Genomic DNA, 11,972 nt, shown 5'->3' with positions numbered 1-11,972 from the left:
CTTGTCTAGGGTTTTTCTTTGTAGGAAGTTTTTTCGTCACTAATTCAATCTTTTTTGCTTGTTATGGGTCTGTTCAGATTTTCTTCTTGACTTGGTGTCAGTAGTTTGTGATTTTCTAGGAATTTGCCCTAGAAATATATCTAATTTGTTGGCAGACAATTGCTCATAATATTCTCTTATAACCCATTTTATTTCTGGAAGGTCAGTAGTAATGTGCCCACTTTCTTTTCTTTTCTTTTTTAAGATTATATTTATTTATTTTACAGAGAGATAGAGAGAGCCAGAGAGCACAAGCCGAGGGGGAATGGGAGAGGGAGAGGGAGAAGCAGGCTCCCTGCAGATGCTTAATCATCTGAGCCACCCAGGCACCCCAAAAGTGCCCACTTTCATTTCTGATTTTATTCATTCAAAGGTTTCTTTCTGTGTTTCTTGATCAGTCAAGGTTTGTCAATTTTGTTGATATTTTCAAAGAACCAACTTTTTGTTTTGTGAATTCTCTGTATTGTTTTTCTCTTCTCTGTTTTCATTATTTCCACTCTAGTCTTCATTATTTCCTTCTGCTTTTTATGGGTTTCATTTGCTTTTGCTTTTTTAGTTTTTTCAGGTTATTGATTTGAGAAGTTTCTTCTTTTTAAATGTAAGTATTTACAGCTATAATTTTTCTCTAAGCACTGCTCTAGCTGTATCATACAAGCTTTGGTATATCATGTTTTTGTTTTCATTCATCTCAAAATACTTTCTGATTTCCCTTGTTATTTCTTCTTTGACCAACTGGTGTGTTGTTTAGTTTCCACATATTTGTGAATTCCCCAAATGTATTTCTGCTATTGTTTTACAACTTTATTCCACTGTGGTTGGAAAACGTACTTGGTATGATTTCAGTCTTGTAAAATGTATTGGGACTGGTTTTATAGCCTACTGTATGGTCTGTCCTGGAGAATGTTCCATGTGTACTTGAGAATGTATATTCTGCAGTTGTTGGATGGAGTGTTCTATAGATGTGTGTTTAGTTGTTTTATAATGTTCAAATCTTTGATTTATTGATCTTTTGTCGAGCTTTTCTACCTGTCATTGAAAATGGGCTAAATATTATTGTTGAGTGGTCTATTTCTCTCTTCAATTCCAACAGTTTTTACTTCATGTATTTTTGTTGTTAGGTGCATGTATGTTTATAACTGTTATATATTCTTGATAGGTTGACACTTCTATTATAAAATGTTATCTCCAGTAACAAATATTGCCTTAAAGTCTGTTAGTCTTTTATCATATAGTATTTTATCATATAGTTCTCTTTTGTTACTGTTTGCACAGTATATCTTTTCCCATCCTTTTACTTTCAACCTATTTGTGACTGAATCTACAGAGCGTCTGCAGTGAACACATAGTTGGGTCTCTAAAAAAAGAAAAGAAAATCCATTCTGCCAATCTCTGCCTTTTAATTGGAGTGTTAAATCTTTTTACATTTAATGTAATTACTAATAAGGTAGGATTTATGACTGCCATTTTGCTATTTGTTTCCTTTATCTTTTTCTTTTCTTTCCTTTTGAAGAGAGGAAGTGGGGAGGTACAGAGGGAGAGAGAATCTTAAGCAGGCTCCATGCCCAGTGCAGAGCCAGACATGGGGCTTGATCTCACAACCCTGAGATCATGACCTGTGCTGAAATCAAGAGTCAGACGCTTAACCAACTGAGCCACCTAGGCACCCCATGTCTTCTTTTTCATTCCTCAATTTCTCCATTATTTCTTTTGTGTTAAATAGACATTTTCTAGTGTGCCATTTCAATTCCCTTGTCATTTCTTTTACTATATATTTTAATTCATTTTCTTATTGTTGTGTTGGGACTTATAATTGATATATTAACTTACAACAATTTAGTTTGGGTTAATACCAACTTAATTTCAGTAGTAGCTTAATTTCAGTAACTTTGCTCCTATTTACTCTATTTCATCCTCCCTCCTTTGTGCTGTTATTGTACAAATTACATCATTATATACTGTGCCCATCCACACAGATATGTAATTATTGCTTTGTGTTGTCTTTTAGATCGTAACTGAACTAACGTGAGTTCACTCCTTGGTGAGTCACAGATAGAAACTACACCAGGTGAGTTGTTGTACAAAGGAAACTTTATTCGCAGCAAATAAGGAGATGATGGGGAATAATTTCCAAAGCCATGAGTCCCTGAGCAAGGGTGAATGGATTCCTTTTATTTAGGATTAGGATGAATATTTAGATAGGGGAGCTTGTCCTCATATGTATAGGCAGGCATAAGTCATGCATGCACCTTATAGGCCTATGCATACATTGTATATTATGTAATGAGGCTTGTGTTCCTCGTTGGGTGGAGATTTTAGTATTATAATGAGGTAAAGATGACTGTGGTCACTCCATGGGTCACTCCCTGGCCCAACTGCACTGGCATGAGTTGGGGGTTAAGCTCAAACTGGTCTGGGTGGTCTGGGCCACTAGAGCTCTTCCTCTGAGCAGTCATTATTGCTTGAGGGATAGTTTTGGTTTCCAGCACTGGGATGTTATGCATTTAGGGTCTTTTGCATGAGTTAAGAGATCAGCTGGGAAGAAGAGATTGAGGAAAAACATGGGACAGAGGTCAGTGGGTACAAGCAGGTGAGCAGTAGAAGTCAGGTCTTGGGGTCTAGCTGGTGACAAGATGGGAGAAAGAGTTATAAATAAAAAATACATTTATATATTTTTATATTTACCTCTGTAGTTACCTTTACCAAGTTCTTTATTTCTTCATGGGGATTTGAGTTACTGTCTAGTGTCCTATTAATTCAGCCTGGAGAACTCCCTTTCGTATATCTTGTAAGAGCAGGTCTGCTAGTGATGAATTATCTCTAATTATATTATATATAATTAATATATGTAATTATATATAAACTAATCATATTAGTTTTTGTTTACCTATGAATATCTTCATTTCTCTTTCATATTTGAACATATTTATAATGGGTATTTGGAAGGCTTTTTCTATGAAATCTGATATCTTGTTATTTCCACAGGCAGTTTTTGTTGCCATATTTTTTTTCACAGTATATGGGTTATATTTTTCTGTTTCTTGCATGCCTCATATATTTTTGTTGGAAAGTAGACATTTTAGATAATATATTGTAGCAACTCTGGGTACTACCCTCCCTCCCCACCAGGGTTTGTTATTTTTATTTGCTTGTTTGTTTTTTAGTGACTGGATTATTTTAATGGCATCTGTTTCCTCCCTCCTATGCAGTGTTAGGTTTCTGATGTTGCTCCTCAGGGAGATCCAACTTGGAAATACCCATAGTTCCCTTGGGATGACAGTGGTATTGGTAGAATTCTCTTTCTTTCCCTGACCACATCTAGCTGTTAAACTCCACTAATTGCTAGCTGATTCCAGTAATGCCCTGGGGCAAAAATTGTTCTACAGACTAATCCAATCAAAGTGTGGCTCCTTTTTTTTTTTAAAGGTTTTATTTATTGGGGTGCCTGTGTGGCTCAGTCGTTAAGCGTCTGCCTTTGGCTCAGGTCATGATCCCAGGGTCCTGGGATCCAGCCCCGCTTCGGGCTTCCTGCTCAGCGGGAAGCCTGCTTCTCCCTCTCCCGCTCCCCCTGCTTGTGTTCCCTCTCTCACTGTGAACACAAGCAGGGGGAGCAGCAGAGGTAGAGGGAGAAGCAGGCTCCCCGTTGAGCAGGAAGCCCGATGTGGGGCTGGATCCCAGGACCCTGGGATCATGACCTGAGCCAAAGGCAGATGCTTAATGACTGAGCCACCCAGGTGCCCCAAAGTGTGGCTCCTTTGAAGGAGTAGTTTCTTAGGTCTGTGTTTGATATTTGTTCTGATCCTAGGAGGGTTCTTTCCAGCCATCTTACTCCATGGTTCTCTTGTAAACTAGCCTGCTGACATTCTAGGCTGTGTTTTCTTAAAATCCATGAATCTCCCCATTGCCTTTCTCCAAAACCTCTGGTGTTCTTGACAGTGCCCTTAGGTTTGAACTTCCTGTGCTCTGTTGAAAATGAAGTCAGTTACTTGGGAAGAGATTAGGAGCTATCTATTTTATAGCCTGCTTCTCCACTTAGGCTAATCTCTGAGCCAAGGCTCTAGAGGTGCAGGTGGGAACAATGGCAAGCTTCTGAGTCATACCCCTGCTCTAGCAGGTGAGTGGTAGAGTAATGGCAGCAGACTGAAGTCCCTTTGGTTTGCCTCTCCTGGCAGGGAACCACTACCTGATGAGCTGGAACAAGGGTAATTGGGGCCCCAGTATTCTTAGCATGCCACACCCAAGGTAGAGCCTCTGTTCTACAAGTAGGGCTAAGCAGAAGAAGGGAGCCCACACTTCTCAACAATACTTGATTGGAATTAGCTTCAGCAGTAGGAGGCTGGGGGTACAATGAGAAACACTGAAGTTCTGCTTCTCCTAGGAAGAGAGCCCTTCAACTGGTGGCCTGGGGAGAGGGAGCCCTGGGTTCTTGGCTGCAGCATTCTGGAGTCTTTACCTCACCAAGCTGGAAGAGGGAGGAAAGGCATGGTCTTAGTTCAAATACCACCACTCTTGCCTTTCTTACCAATTTTGGCAGGGGCGGGGGGTAAATTTTCTTAAATATATGTTTTGTCATTTGCTATTTGCCATTAAAACCTTTTTAGAGGCTTTAAATGCTTGTTTTCAAAATTAATTTTCACCAGTTTCACTGGGGAGTGGTCACTGGAGCTCCTCATGCTGTCATGTTAGAAGTGGACCTTCCTGTCCCTCATTTTGCAAGTATAGTTTTGCTGGATTTAGAGTTCTTGGTTGACTCTCTTTATCTTTCAGCATTTTAAATATGTCACCTTTCTGCCTCTGGTCTCCATGGTTGTCCCAGTTGGCTCAGGCTTCCATAACAAATACCATAGACTGGATAGCATAAATAACAAACTAATTTCCTCATAGTTTGGGACACTGGAAAGTCCAAGATCAAGGTCCAGCATGGTCAGTTCCTGTCTCTTTGTTGATACTCTATTTGATAAGGCATCATTCTCATGCTTTCCTGTAGTTATTTAGAGATGGTCTCCTTTAGTTCTTTGAACATGTTTAAGAATAACTAGACTCTCTTATTACTTATAAAAATTTCTACATTCTTTTGGGGTTCCAGTATAGGAAATTATTACTTGTTTTTTCAAAAAAGATTTTATTTATTTATTTGTCAGAGAGAGCAAGAGAGAGAGAGAGAGAGAGAGCATGCTTACAAGCAGGGGGAACGGCAGGCAGAGGGAAAAACAGGCTCTCTGCTGAGCAAGGAGCCTGATGTGGGGCTCAATCCCAGGACTTTGGGATCATGACCTGAGTTGAAGCCGGATGCTTAACTGACTGAGCTACCCAGGTGTCCCAAGAAATTGTTATTTGTAAATAATCAGTTTTGTGTCTTTCTCTCTCTCTATATATATGTGTATATACACATATATATATATAAATATAAATAATTTCTTTTTTTTTAAGATTTTATTTATTTGACAGAGAGCACAAGCAGGGGGAGCAGCAGAGGGAGAGGGAGAAGCAGGCTCTCTGCTGAGCAGGGAGCCCGATGCAGGGCTCTATCCCAGGACCCTGGGATCATAAGGCAGATGCTTCACTGACTGAGCCACCCAGGTGCCCCTATACCATTTATTTCATGTGTTATTTTCTTCTTTTGCATTGGCTAGTACCTCTGGTACAATCTTAAATAGGACTGGTGATCATGGGCATTTTTGTTCTTGATTCTAAGTGAACTGCTGCTAACATTTCACATTAAGAATAATATGTCCTGTAAGTTTTTTTTCTGTAAAATTAAAAAAAAATTTTTTTAAGATTTTATTTATTTATTTGACAGAGACATAGCAAAAGAGGGAACACAAGCAGGGGGAGTGGGAGAAGGAGAAGCAGGCCTCCCGCTGAGCAGGATCCTGGGATCATGACCTGAGCCGAAAGTAGACACTTAATGACAGAGCCACCCAGGCGCCCCTTCTGTAATTTTTAATAGATTATCAGGTTAAGGAAGTTCTCTTCTATTCCTATTTTGCTATGAGATTTTTAAAAAATTAAATCATGAAGAGGTATTGAATTTTATCATGTCTTTTTCTGTAATTGAGATGATAAAAATTTGGGGGCTGCCTGGGACGCACAGTGGGTTAAGCATCCAACTCTTGGTTTCAGCTCAGATCATGATCTTAGAGTCGTGAGACTGAACCCTGTGTCAGGATCTGCGCTCAGTGCAGAGTCTGCTTGAGATTCTCTCTCCCTTTCCTCCTCCTGCTCATACTTGCTCTCTCTCTAAAATAAATAAATCAATCTTCAAAAAAAAATTTTAATGTAGTGAATATAGAGTTTCTTATATTAAATTACACTTGTATTCCTGGAATATGTCAAACTTAGTCATGGTATTCAGTCTTTTTATATATCACAAGATTAAATTTGCTGATATCTTTATTTGGGATTTTTGCATTTATGTTCATGAGTGAGATTGGCTTATAATTTTCCTTTCTCATATAGTTCTCATCTATTTTTATTATCACTCATTGCCTCCTAGAATAAGTTGGAGAATAGTTTATCTTTTTATAATTTTTGGAAGAGTTTATGTAAGATGGAATGATTTGTTCTTTAAAAGTTTAGTAAAATTTTGCTGCCAAACCATCTGGGCCTTGGGTTTTTTGTGGGAATTTTTTTGGGGGGTGGGAAAATTTTAAACTACTGATAGAATTTCTTTAATGACAGGAATATTCAGACTTTCTTTTTCTGAATCAGTTTTGGTAAGTTATATTTTTGTCCATTCTAAGTTGTCCAATTTAATCACATAAATTCATGTGTAGTATTCTCTTACTATCTCTTAAATTTGTTTCATCTGTAGTTTTGTCTTTTTATACCTAAGATTTCTTCAGTCTTTTCTCTTTTCCCCATGACTGGCCTTATCAAAGATTGATCTATTTGATTCATCTTACCATAAAACCAGCTTTTGACTTTGTCAGTCCTTTATACTGACCTTTCTATTTCATCAATTTCTGCTCTTACATTTAGTGTGCCTTTCTTTTTACTTTCTCTGGGTTGATTCTTAGTGTATTAATTCTTAGTGCATAATTGAGACTGTTGATTTCCTTCTAAGTAATATTTTTGCTGTATCCTCAAATTTTTGATGAGATACTTAATTACCATTCCATTTTAAATTTTTGAAAAAAACTTCACTTTAATTTCCTTTTTGATTTATGGCTTATTTGGAAATCTGTATTTTAAATTTCAAGATATATGGGCATTTAAAATGCAGCCTTGTATTCTTGATTTTTAACTTCTTTGCACCAAGTTTAGAAAGTATATCTGTATGACATTTGTTCCTTGAAATTTTTTGAAATTTGCCCAGGTCTAATATATTTTCTATTTGTTTTCTTGAGAAGAACATAATTTCCTTATTCTTTATGATACCAAGCTTCTTATGTTATAAACACACACACACAATTTTTTGTTTGTTGCAATTTCCCAGTATAACGATGAATTTGTCTACATTTCTTTTTTTGTTTTTTGCTTCATGTATTTTGAAGCTGCATTATTAAATGCAGACATTCTAAAATATTTAAATCTTTATCATTATATAGTGACTCTATCTCTAATATTGTCCTTTGTCATAAAGTATACTTTGTATAATAATCTAGCCACCTCAACTTTCATTTGGTTTGTTTTTGCCTAACACATTTTTTTTTACTATTGCTTATCTTTAGTTTTTAGGTAGGCCACTTATAAATAGTATATAACTATATTGAAAAATCCAATCTGGTAATCTCTGTCTTTTAACTCAAGAGTTTAATCCATTTGTATATATTGTGATTATTGATATATGTGGATTTGTTTCTAACATCTACTTTTTGTTGTTGATGTCTCCTGCTTTTTCTATGCTATTTTTCTCTTTTCTTGCTTTTTAAGAATTGAATTTTTACTTGTTTGTTTTCTTATTTCGTTTTTTCCTCTCCTCAGGATTTGGATGTTATATTTTTAGGTTTTTAGTGCTTACCCTTGGCATTTTTCCAGGCTTACTTAACAAAATCTAAATTAGTCCATAATTTCTCCCACCCCTGAACAAATACAAGAGTCTCAGAACATTTTAACTCAATCATTTACTCAGTCACCTTACATGTCATTGTTGTCCAGTCCTTCAGTGTCCCCTTTAAAAAAAACCCTCACATTAAATAGACATGAATGTTATTTTATATAGACATGGCTTGTTTAGATTTATCTTCACGGTCACTATTTCTTTGTTTACCATTCCTTGTTTTTTGGCCCCCCCATGGGATCATTTTCCTTCTATCTGAAGTATACTTTTTAGAAGTTCTTTAGGTAAAAACTATTGGTAAACTCTCCAATTTTTGCATATCTGAAATGTCCTTATTTTGCCTCTTTTTTTTTTTTTTAAGATTTTATTTATTTATTTGACAGAGAGAGACACAGCGAGAGAGGGAACATAAGCAGGGGGAGTGGGAGAGGGAGAAGCAGGCTTCCCACTCAGTGGGGAGCCCAATGCGGGGCCCGATCCCAGGACACTGGAATCATGACCCGAGCCAAAGGCAGACACCTAACGACTGAGCCACCCAGGCGCCCCTTGCCTTCTTTCTTAAAGATCAGTTTTGCTAGATCTACAGTTCTAAAAGAAGTTGACAATTATTTCCTCTCTGTTCTTTTGAGATATTAGATCACTATTTTCTGATTTCCATTGATTTGTTAAGTTTGTTATAATTTCACAATTGTAAATAATCTGTAATTTTTCTCCAGCTGCTTTTTGAGCTTCCTAGTGTGTCTAGGTGTGGTTTCATTTTTCACATTTGCTTTCCTGCTCAGAGGTATACATTGTACTTTCTGCTTTTTGAGAGTCTAGTCTTCTGTTACTTTTGGAAAATCCTCAGCCTTTATCTCTTTAAAATTTGCCTTTCTACCATTTTTTCTTTCTGGAGCGCCACTTATTTGTATGTTAGACTTTTTCATTTTAAGCTCTAGCTCTTTTAACCTCTCTTTTATATTTTCTGTCCATTTCTCTCTCTCTCTCTCTCTTTTTTTTTTTTTTGCATTCTGGGCAACTTCTTCAGCTCCATTTTAGAATTCACTGATTTTCTCCAGTCAGCTGTTAAATTCATCAGATTAGGTTTGTTTCCAACAATCTTTCATTTCTGAATTTTCTATTTTTCATCATACCTGGTCCTTTCATTGTGCCTTATTTCGTACTTATTTTTGTGACTCTATTTTTTAATCCTTTAATATATCATTATTTTCTATTTGATAATTCTATTCTTTGAAGTCTTTGGGAGTTGTGTTTCTGCTGATTCTCACCTGTGGCTTGTTGAGCTTAGATACTGAGCTCCTGCTTGGTTGGTCTGAATTGAGGCAGGAAGGACTTAAATTTGCCTCTGCCAGGAGCCAAGGATAGCACTGTCTGGTTTATTTGTATGTGCATGCATACTCCCATTTCTCTTCTGCCTTGGTGATTTCTCTTACCTCCTGAGAGTTTAGCAATACGTTAAAAAGTATGTCTTTTGTCCAAGAACCAGTTGCTTTGTAGGAGGAATACTCCTCAGGAAGTGAAAGCCTTAATGAATTCTCTAGTTAGGGAACAGTTTTAACTGTTGGATAAATTAGATTTTTTTTTTTAAGATTTATTTATTTATTTATTTATTTGAGACAGAGAGAATGAGATACAGAGAGCATGAGAGGGAGGAGGGTCAGAGGGAGAAGCAGACTCCCCGCTGAGCAGGGAGCCCGATGCGGGACTCGATCCTGGGACTCCAGGATCATGACCTGAGCCGAAGGCAGTTGCTCAACCAACTGAGCCACCCAGGCGCCCTGGATAAATTAGATTTTTATGAGTAGGCTCTGCATATGATAGAAATTATAGAAATAAGCTAGGTTTCTCATCTGGTAGATGAAATCAACACTCAGTAAACAAGGGGTTGATTATTCACTTTATGGGAGGATTGGCATGGAGGCTTTTGTTTGCTAAGTGTATCAAAAGTTCCATTTGTGACTGTCCATTTCTCAACAGAGAAAACAAAATGAATCCAAAGCATTTTGAGTAACTATTAGAGGTCAAACTGAATAAGTTAAAGTACTTGGAATTATTACAGAAATTGGTGGGGGAAAACAGAATTTACCTGAGCAAAAACTCCACTTTGCACACTAAACAAAATTAGTACATTTCACCTTAGACAAAAAATGTTATAAACAAGTTGTTTGTTTTGTTTCATCTTGGCTAATTGTATCAAGGTTCCCTGGACAGCTCCCTTTTCACTTTCTCCAACAATTATTTTTAACCTTTTCCTCCCTCTTCAACCATCAGTGTCAAATCTTCTTCCCTCACGGTTATGCTTAGCAAATGCCACTGACTTTTCTACAAAGGATACAGACATCATCAGAAAAGAACTTCTACACCTTACGTCACCAAAGTAAATCCTCCACCCATTGGCACCTATCCTTTTCTCCTAATTTAATTAATTAATTTATTTTTTAGAGAGGGAGGGAGGGTAGAGGGAGAGGGAGAGAGAGAATCCCAAGCAGCCTCCATGCCCAGTGCAAAGCCGGATGTGGGGCTCCATCCCACAACCCTGAGATCACAACCTGAGCCAAAATCATGAGTCGGACGCTCAACTGACTGAGCCACCCAGGCACCCCTTTCCTAATATTAAAAGACAAGCCGCTCCTCCCTGTGTTCTGGACCTCATCTCTTTACATATCTTCTGGGACTTTGATTCCCATTCTCTTTCTCTCTCTCTCTTTCTCACTCACCTTCAACTACTCCTGTTCATCTTGTTCTTTTCCAGGAACACCTAAAACATGTTCAGGTTAAAACCATGGGGAAAAATCCCCAGCTCTCCTTCTTCTACCCCATTTCTCCCCAGTTTCTGATCCTCTCTCTCTCTCCCACTTCATAGCCAAATCTCGGATGAGTTGTCCACTGCTCTCCATTTCCTCACTTCTCATTCATCCCCAGTCCTCCAACACATTCCATTGACATTCTCACTGTAAAGTTTCCGTATTTCCAAATCCAGTGGACATTTATTGGTCTTCACCCTCTTTGACTGCTCCATAGCATTCAACCGTGTTTCAAACACTCAGTGCACATGTCTACACGCATACACACTCATACACTTCTTTAACCCTTATTTTAAAATGTCAGTTATAAAGGAGGTCGATAATGTTACGTTCATTGTATTTCTCTTAAAACCAATTACTGTAAGATTATTACTCGTAATAATCACTATTCATTATTACTATAGTATATATTAGTGTAAATTACTTTATTTCTACTTCATGTTTCAATTAAGACCTTATTATATTGATTTAAAAAGTGTATGCATAGGTAGATTCTATTTCTAAATTTCATTTTAGGTGAGTAAAAAGGGTTTTCAAATTATCTGTTAGAAAGAGTTGGTGCTGGTTTGGTGGGACTGAGTTTCTGCCAGCTTCCTCTTTGTAAAGAGAGCAGGGCAGTGACCCAGTAGAAGCCAAGGGCCCACGTCACTGCTTTTGGAAAAGATTCAGCTTGTCAAAGAGCTGAGTGACAAATCTTCTCTTAAACTTCTAGGAGTTATTTTGGTCACTCCTTAGTTCTTGTGTGAACCACCTTAATAATGGACATTCTTTCATCACTTCTTTTAAAGCTTAACTCTCAGCATCATGTGTGGGAGGACACAGAGTAGAAAAACAAAACTCCAAGCGTGAGATATTTTTTGCTGTTGAAAATGATTTGTAGTGAAGTTGTTTTCTGACCATGGTTCTTTCTTTGGAAGACTCTTCTCGTGGGCTCAAGGCCATCTTTTGGTTATTGTTCCCAAGAAATGGTTTTTAGCCACTAGACTGCTTTATGCACGGGGGTTTCTTTTTTCTTTTTCCCCCTATACAGTAAGACAGTTCTGCTTTAGTAGAAAAGCTTGACTGCATAATAGGTCGGTGTTCTGCCTTTCAGAGAACAGGGGCTGCAGCTGCATCTGCAGTGTGCACGG

Source organism: Mirounga leonina, unplaced genomic scaffold (genome assembly GCF_011800145.1).
Source record: "Mirounga leonina isolate KUSES-001 unplaced genomic scaffold, KU_Mleo_1.0 Mir_151, whole genome shotgun sequence".
Taxonomy (NCBI): domain Eukaryota; kingdom Metazoa; phylum Chordata; class Mammalia; order Carnivora; family Phocidae; genus Mirounga; species Mirounga leonina.
The sequence above is the reverse complement of the archived record's forward strand: the minus strand, read 5'-3'. Positions refer to the sequence as shown.